Here is a 9401-nt window from a genome sequence, read left to right as displayed (position 1 = left end):
CAAATCATTGTCTACTAGGGTAAACTTTTCATATTTTCCCAAGATATCTCCTATAGCCATAATATGATCATGTAAGAAATAAAAATGAACTATTGGTTTGGTAGAGTGACCCATTATGGATGTTTGGTGGTTGTAGACTAACTTGACAGGGGGATGGAAAAAAAATTGAGACACAAGGGAGTTAGACATAAAAGCTAGGGCGGAAAAATCCAAGGGATATACAAACACAATTGAGAAATAAGGCTTTGATGCATGATACTTGTAGAAACATCAGTAACATATTTGTGGAGTGAATCGATTGTTGGGGAGTAAATGCGACAACTTATAAAAATTGGTCTTGATTCAGATATTGATGACAATTAGGATAAAGATCCCCATGACATGAAACATATGACCCAAAAAGGAAATTCCATGATGGAAACCATAACTGAAAAGTATGCCAAGACTTTACAATGGAAATCAAATCACTAAAATTGATTATTATGGGGGAAAATGACTCAATAGTAGAAAATACCTGCATTAAACGGCTTAATAAATGACAAAAATGAAACTGTATAGCTCCTTGACCAAAATGGGTTGTATTTGGTTACAAATAAGAAACAACACAAACAACTGATGTAACTAAATTGACTAACTAAATAACACTAATGAATCAATCCTAAACCTAAATTTCACCCTTTGACTAAGAGAAGATAAAATAAGAAAACTTTAATGACCATAGTAGGGCTTCAGGTGCGCACCATTCCCCCAAACAGGAAAAACAAATCCATCAAGTTGTGCAAGCTTAAAAACTCCAAACTCTCTTATTTATGCAACAAAGAAAGGACACAACCAATGCATTTGCAACTTTGTAGGATGCCTAAGGTACTTACTATCATATAATAGTACTTGTTCTCCCATACGAAAAACTTCCTTTTGATATTTCGATCATGCCAAGCTTTCTACCTTTCCTTCTCAAAACTTTGATGAAAATATGTAAGAAAATGATGCTCATCCAACTCCCACAACTCATACAACTTTTTTAGAATAGATCCATCATAAAACATGAGAACCAACCAGAAAGAAAAGAAAATAAACCACAACACCATGGTTGTCTAGAAAATGGAAGGCTAGGCAAATCCACTATCAATCCAGACAATCCTCCATGCTAGTGATAGATCATGACCAAGAAACTACATGCATGTTCCATGCATGCCAAACTAGTGATGAAACATACATGCAACTCAGTACCTAAAATAAAAATCCACTGTATCTACAAATATGATGCCCTCTTGTGCTTTCCTACTCTTCCTTTACCTTCTTACTCCAAGAATCCAAGTATGCCACACCCTCCAAGAGTTCTCCAAGAAACTCTAAGTATCCAAGAGTATGAGAGAAAGAGAATATAATAGAAGAGATCTTCACAAAAACTTATAAAAAAGATTACCAACTGATCCTCAGAAGTCTTTTTATGAATGAGGTCTCTATTTTCTTCATTTTCCATTATTTTCCTTCATTTTCCTCCTCACATGCAACCTGTGACCTTTCACCTTCCTTTTCTCCTAATTTCCTTTATTTTCATAAATAAAATGCCAATTAATGCCTCATGCCTTTCCAAATCCTTAGCCATTTCCTTTGCCAATTTCCTTATCCATAAACAACCAAATGAACACCCATTAAGATGTTTTCCCCACCATTTAGCTTAGAATATGTGTCCCATCGACTATGGCCTTATATCCTTTTTACATGGAATTTTCACCAGGGTTGTTATAGAACCCTCCCCTTTGGGGGAACACTATGCTCAGTGTTCAATGACGCCTATACCAACAAGACTGCTGAAAACAAAACATATTGCCTATGGAGCTTTATAACACATCTCATTGTAGTATTTACGATGAATTACTTGCTCAAAAGCAAAGCATCATGTCAACATGACAAAATACTGCATACTGGAGCTTTATAAGACAACTCATTGGGGTATTTACAAGAATAATGACATATACTTATGAAAATTTGCTTCAACCAACAAATAACCATACTGTCTATAGAGCTTTACAAATCCAACCCGATACAATATTTACAATGATATACACATATACACATGCACATTTTCTCATCCAACAAATAAAATGATACAATGCATGCATCCACAACAATGGAATCCAAAGGCTCACACCTCCACCCTCAAAGTAATACCAAGATTCACCTCCTTCCTAGGAAGTCCAGAATCCACTCCAAAGTCAAATCTGCATCCAATGTCCAACTCTATAATCCAAAACCACTTGTCCTCTCAGTGAATAGTTACCGACTCATTTTTCCAGGGCACACTCCCATTGTGCATCTGATTCCATCTAGAAATGCTAATGACCAAAACAAATCCATCCCCAACTTTGCCTTCTCTGCTACATAGTCCCTTGGGAAACCCGGTCAACCCCTTCTGTTCAGTCACTCACCTTCCAAGTTCCGTTGGCACCCCATCTCGGGTAGTCCATCCCTTGGCAAGGCTTCCTCGCATTAGAATATACAAAAACCAAAGCATATCCCTACCTCAAAACCATCATACCAGTCACAACATGCTTATTGTGATCAATGGACACTATTGGGTACCAGTGTCCCACAATGACCATGTTCCTGAATGCTTTACTAACATACTGGTGCATTTTCCAATTCCTTTTGTTGTTACAAATTCTTGTAGCCAATTTCAATCACCCAACCGAGCTTTTCATGCATTCTTGTACCAAGCACATAACTTCCATTAGATTTAAAATAAATTGAAATAAATTCACATCATACCTCATTGGTAGCTCGTCCATAAGGTACATTTGCAATCTTGTTTACTTCCTATCACAACAAGTCAAACTAGCATCTTTGACCAAATCATCATTTATAAACATATCACATTAGGTTAGCTCAAAACACAACCATCATAGATCACATCATAAATCACATATAGTTATCATAAACTAGAATCATAAATCACATGCATAGTAAAATTAAATAAAATACTGATACTTATCCTTTAATCAATCCTTAGCTTCTACCTTTGTTTTTATCTTGTATTCACTCTGGATTGGTTGCCACAGTCGAAAAACATTCAATGCCTTCTCCACAACCATGTGCACGTACCCATAGTGTGAAACAAAAATACAACCACACATGACACACAACACCATGTGATACATGTACCTACACCTGATATACAACACATACATCTACGCCCAGTGCATAACATAATACACTCACCTACATCTGATGTACAACATAACACAATACATATATACCCAATGTACAACACCACACAATACATGCATGTACATAATGCACATACATAGTACCACATGCCCTCAACACAACATGTATGACATGCACACAGTACCACACGTGCACTAGTACCATATGTACAACATGTCCACAGTACCACTTGTACACGACGCCACCTGCACAACGTGTACAAAACGCCACATGTACACTACACCACTTGTACAATGTGTACACAATACCACATATACGTAGTACCACATGAACGACATGTACGTGACACCACATGTACACAACATGACATGAACGTCATGTATAAAACACCACTTGCACACAGCATGACATGCATGACATGTACACACCACCACATGCCCACAAAACTACTTGTACCATCATGCACACCACACCATGTGTGCATAGCACCACATGTACAACATGCACACAACACCACATGTACATAGCATCATATTTACACAACACCACATATCCAACATCTGTAGAGCACCATATGCATACAAAATTGCATATCCATCATACACATAGTACAATATGCACATGACACCGTATATCCAACATGTACATAGCACCATATATACCCACACTGAATATGCAACATTCATACAACACTATTTGTACTAACACCTTGTACATATGCACAATACTGCATGTGCACAATCATCATAGATGCAACATGTACAACATATAAAACATATGCACAACAATAAGGCCACACATCCAAAACCACACTATCCTTACCAAGAAACCTTGCTTCCAATGTCTTATTCATGCTTATCCTTGCATGTCGTAGACCACACTACTTACTTTTCACTGATGTATCCCTTGGTATAACCTATCCATAACATAGACATAATATAATCACATAATATCAAATCATAACCACATGATACTGACCTCTTATATTTTTCATGACTACTCTTCCCAATTTATTCCTCATAGCCAGGAACTTCTTCATACCATTCACTTGCATAAGAAATCATTCTGCCACAAGAACGATTCATGACAATCTGTTGGAAAGTGAATAGATACATGGATACATATATACATACATATACATAAACATTAGTATAAAACAATCATGTTCCTATCATATAACGATATGCATACATACATATATATACACATAAATGTGAGCGTTAATAGTCATGATCCATGACGACCCTATCAAACATGACATACCTAGACACCTACATGTATACATATATAAACATAAGCATAATCATAATCATAACATAATTACTAGATATCAAGGTCAAGGGTTAAGATAGCTTCCTTTATTCATGCAACACATGTGCAACATTAAGAATATTTGTTCCCAACATAGCCGAGGGATTTGATGACTTTGATCCATTTAATTTACCCTTTTGGTTACCTTTCTCATGTCTATACTGTCACCATCCATTTACGATTATGGACCAACCAGTCCAACTGACTGTCATAGTCTCACCTTGTGTTGCACTTACTCATGTACCGAGCTTCATCTGGGTCTTATATCATCTGTTGGGTACCACAGAGCTCTCCCGAGCTTCATTTGGGTCTTATATCATCTGTTGGGTACTATAGAGCTCTCCTGAGCTCCATCAACTTTCCTCTTTCCCAAACAATTCCCAAGACACTCAATACATAAAAGACAAGAACAAATGAAAAAGAGAGTAAAACCATGAAAATAAATAACAATATGACTCCACAACCAAGGTGGCATAATCACGCACTAGACATAACAAAACTTCAAATCAAGCACAAGAAAATCACAAAAGGCCAAAAGCACAAGACTAGCAATAAACACCATGACTCAATCCCCATGGTTCCCAAGGAAAACTCAACGTGAGCCTTCTTTGATATTTCATGGCAACCTCTCTTACCATGCAACTCCTTGCATCATGTGTCATTAACGCATAATTTTTCTTGCAACTGAACACATCCACGCCATCTCTCAAGGGACTCTAATCCTTTGATAGATCCACCTATAACTAAAGACTAGTTAATATACCTATCAAGTAGATGTTCATGAATATAGCATGTATCCACATAATGTCAGACAAGGCTAAGGTTAAGAAGACTTCCTGTACGCAAAGCACTCATTCGTTTGGAATTAGGGTTTCCAAACATAGCCAAAGGAATTCTCGCCCAATTCCTTTCTTTTACCTTTTTACCTTGTTGCAATCGAGGCTTACTATGTGCTTTCACATCACCCAACTGTTAGTTATATAAACACATAAACTATTACCTTGTCCCACTAATACCAAGAAGGTTACCTTACAAATTCTCACACATGTCGACCACATGTTCCAAATATCAAGACAGTATGATATATCAATTGAAATCAACCTTTACCAAGACTAAAATCATGTGATAATCCATAGTCAACTCATAGTCCTTAGACTTCATGCTACAACTATCGCTTACTACACTCAAGAACATCTCAATTGTCTCAACACATACATGTTAGTACAATCATCTTAAAACACGATCATTTGAACACATGCTCATATTGTGAAAATCAACAAACATCAACAAACTTGCAAACATACCATGTTGAATCGATCAACTAGACGACGTAATAGACACCAAACACTCAAAAACCAAATAGATGACACAATCAATCATTCAAGCACAAAGTATACTACATTAGCTGACTCATACCTTAGTGTACCTCAGAGGAAGCCATCTTGTCTGCACAATCAATCTAGTTAGCAAGATATAACTTTACAATATGTCAACTCAAACATAGATAAGATCATGATATCCTTAACACTAAATAACTAGCATGTTCACATCATAAACTCAAAATAATTTATCATCCATACATAACAACCACACGTGAAAAGTCATCACAAATATGTCGGATCATACCTGAATATCATAACCATAACCATCTGCATAATCCAATCCAATTTAGCATGATACATATAACATCAAGATATTAATGTTATAACACTAATCGTCGAGTTAACTAAAAACAACAAGTTAACCTATGGCATACTCATCAACAACATATAACATCATCATCAAGTTACCTAGCATAAAAAAAAATAGCAATGCATAAAACCATAGGTTACTATCATTCATGACTATCCAAGACATGTGCATATTACTATACTAATCAACTATCATCTATCATGAATGTAACCATAACATCAAAAGACATGTACATAAACCTAATGCATATAACAATCCTTGACTTACATACCTGCATGCCAAACATATAATACTTGTATGAAAATCTTCTCTTACCCCAAAGTCTAATGCTATAACCTCATTATCATGATCTTCATCTCCTGTTCTATCTCAACCAACACATTAGCGTCATAACAACCAATATCGCCATGATGACTAAATTTCATGTAATGACTTCATAAGGCATGTTTAACCTACTATGCATGACTATAACCAAGACCATGCATGCATAACGATTGAATATAGGCATATAACACATGAGTACAAAACCATATACACATCATTCTAGCTAGAGTACAGTCATCAATGCATGACCACATCCACTACACAAACCATGACCTCGTGCATGATGACACCAACCACATCAACTTCACTCGATAACATGTGAACAATGACGTTCCTAACAACGCATAATCAACCATACTCACATGAAGACATACTCCACAACAACACCTTCAACCTTCACATGGAGACATCACTAAAACCGTGATCAACACCATGCAAATGAAACAAGCACATGGACTACATGCATAAGGAACACATATGCAACCTACATGAAAACATGATCAACACACATCCCAAGGAGAGCGCAACCATGCTCTGATACCACTTTGTAAGACCCTCCTCGCACATCTACCCAAGCAACTGACCAACTGGGGTAAACATGCGACAAGAGGCTACTATGATATGATTCAACCTCCTAGGTAACCTTAAGGAAATGGAATTAACAAAAACACAACACACCCACCTCCCTCAGGTGCTTCAGGACCCCCAGGAGTTAATCCACCACTCTAGGTGCCCAACCCCCGAGTTAACCTAGCATTTAGATGAATTAAACCCAAATTTTCTCCCATAACAGGGCATGCATGTGACTGTAACCCTATAGTCGCTCTCATAGGCTTGCCTGCCAACGACTAGAGACCCAATTTGCCAGTGCTATGCCAGAAACTTCGGGATTTGAGCCACTTTTTCAGGGAAGGGCTGATGTCACTGCCCAAAATTGAACCATCTCTTCAAATCAGTAAAATAACATGGAAATGATAGTTCTAAAGAAAATACTTGTTCAAGACCTTGACTGGACCCCTACTAGCCATAACAAACATTTTGTCAAACACTTAGTAAATATGCAACGTACAGGTGTAAATAACTAATCTAAGCATAAGGGTCTCATACTTATATGAGATTTGATATGAAGCATTGTATCCTTATCACACTAGTTACCATTTCATCCATTAGGTCATATATACATTGATCATTCAATAAAAAGTAAGAACATGATGAGAACCACTCATGGTTGTTTTCATAAAAATTGTAAATAACCAACATAATAGGGAAAAAATACCAATGAAATCAAAGCCATATAAACCACATATAATCCATCATAATTCTCATAGAGATACAAGGCGAAATAATCTTTCATTAATGATGCAAAATCCAAACTCGGGATGGGACTTCCACGTTCCACCCTACTGTAGAATGGCTAAGCCAAATATCTCTTTAGCAATTCACCCCTGTGCCACATTCCAAGCATGAAAATGGGATCTCATAGAACACATCAATCAAGACTCATCCAAGGCTTCCACAGGCCATCCACCCCAACCCATCAAACATTGATTCCACCTAATGGTCAGACATCAGAAAACCAACATTAGATCGGCCTCTATCCCAGACTTCCAGGGCTCCAGATTGTTTGTTCCAACCTAACTCCCAGGACTAGTAACTTAACCCAAAACTTAAATCGGGCTCCATAGCATTTTTCCAACCAAGGCTCATGGACTAGTAACTCAACCTACAAATTTTACCAGGCTCCAGAGTGTTTATCCAACCAAGGCTCTAGAACTAGTAACTCAACCCACCAAGGCCTCTAGAAAGTTTATCACAGTGTGTATCACATGGTGTCCTTGGTCGCCCACAACAAAGCACACTTCGCTGCCTCTGGAAGGTCTAGCGCAACCGAAGGGAATTGGTTATCTTCGGGTAACTCCCATGCCACCAGTATGATCAACAATAGGAGCCACATGTAGTGAAATGTTTTTCCCTACTCCTGTGCCTTGCGACAGTACGTAAGGAACTCATCGCATAAATAGTTTTCCCAGTTGAACTGGACTCCTTCCGCACATTGGGCCGCTAGTGCAATCACAGGCATGGGCACCTCATCTGCGTGGCACTTCTGCATTACTTTCCCTGCTAGTTTTTGCATCACGACCTTGACTGTGGGGTTGTTAATGTTGGAGATGGCATATCCTCACTTCTTTTTCTCCAACTTGAACTTCTTCTTCATCGCTTCTGTGAGGGCCAACTCGCCACCTTTTCCTTCTGAAATATTGGTTGGATCCTCCCCTGAGTAAGGCATCCATGTGATTCGATGAATCAAGTGGTCTGTGATGGGAATGGGCTCCTCCAATGACAAACACCCATCATGCACCAAGCAGAGCAACTACTTGATGATGAAGACGGTCACTGGGGTGCGGTGGTAATGCGACACCCAGAGTAGGTTTAGCAACCTGGCTTTCTCTACACCCCTGAGCCATTTGTGTGGCTCCAATTCAATCATTCCAGCCATCGCATCAATCCGTCAGTGCATTAGCTATTCAATCACTAAATGTGGGAATTCCTCATGATTCGTGAGGTCCCAATCTTTAAACTTCAGTACAAGAACTCACCCTAAGTGCGGTCCCTCAAAAACAATATCGTCAGGGAGAAACAAATTTTGCAGAGAGCTCTTTCTCTCATCTATATCCTTTGGTACTTTGGCTTTTCCCTTGCGTGGAGGAATATATTCTGGCAGCCTGGTAATAGGGTCCGCACCCTGGGTTTTAACTTCCATTTCTTCATCCTCCTCCTCCACAAGGATTTCTTCAGATTCCTCCTCGTCGGCCTCCAGATTAATGGCCTTCCCCTTTTCCTGCAGGGTGAGCTTGGTCCTCTATGTGTTTCTTGGTGAGACACACACTGGTATCATATCCTGC

The sequence above is a fragment of the Pinus tabuliformis genome, chromosome 3_2, assembly GCF_031772625.1.
Source record: "Pinus tabuliformis cultivar Carrire ecotype Pingquan chromosome 3_2, CPIR1, whole genome shotgun sequence".
Classification (NCBI taxonomy): Eukaryota; Viridiplantae; Streptophyta; class Pinopsida; order Pinales; family Pinaceae; genus Pinus; species Pinus tabuliformis.
This window is presented reverse-complemented; position numbering follows the sequence as displayed.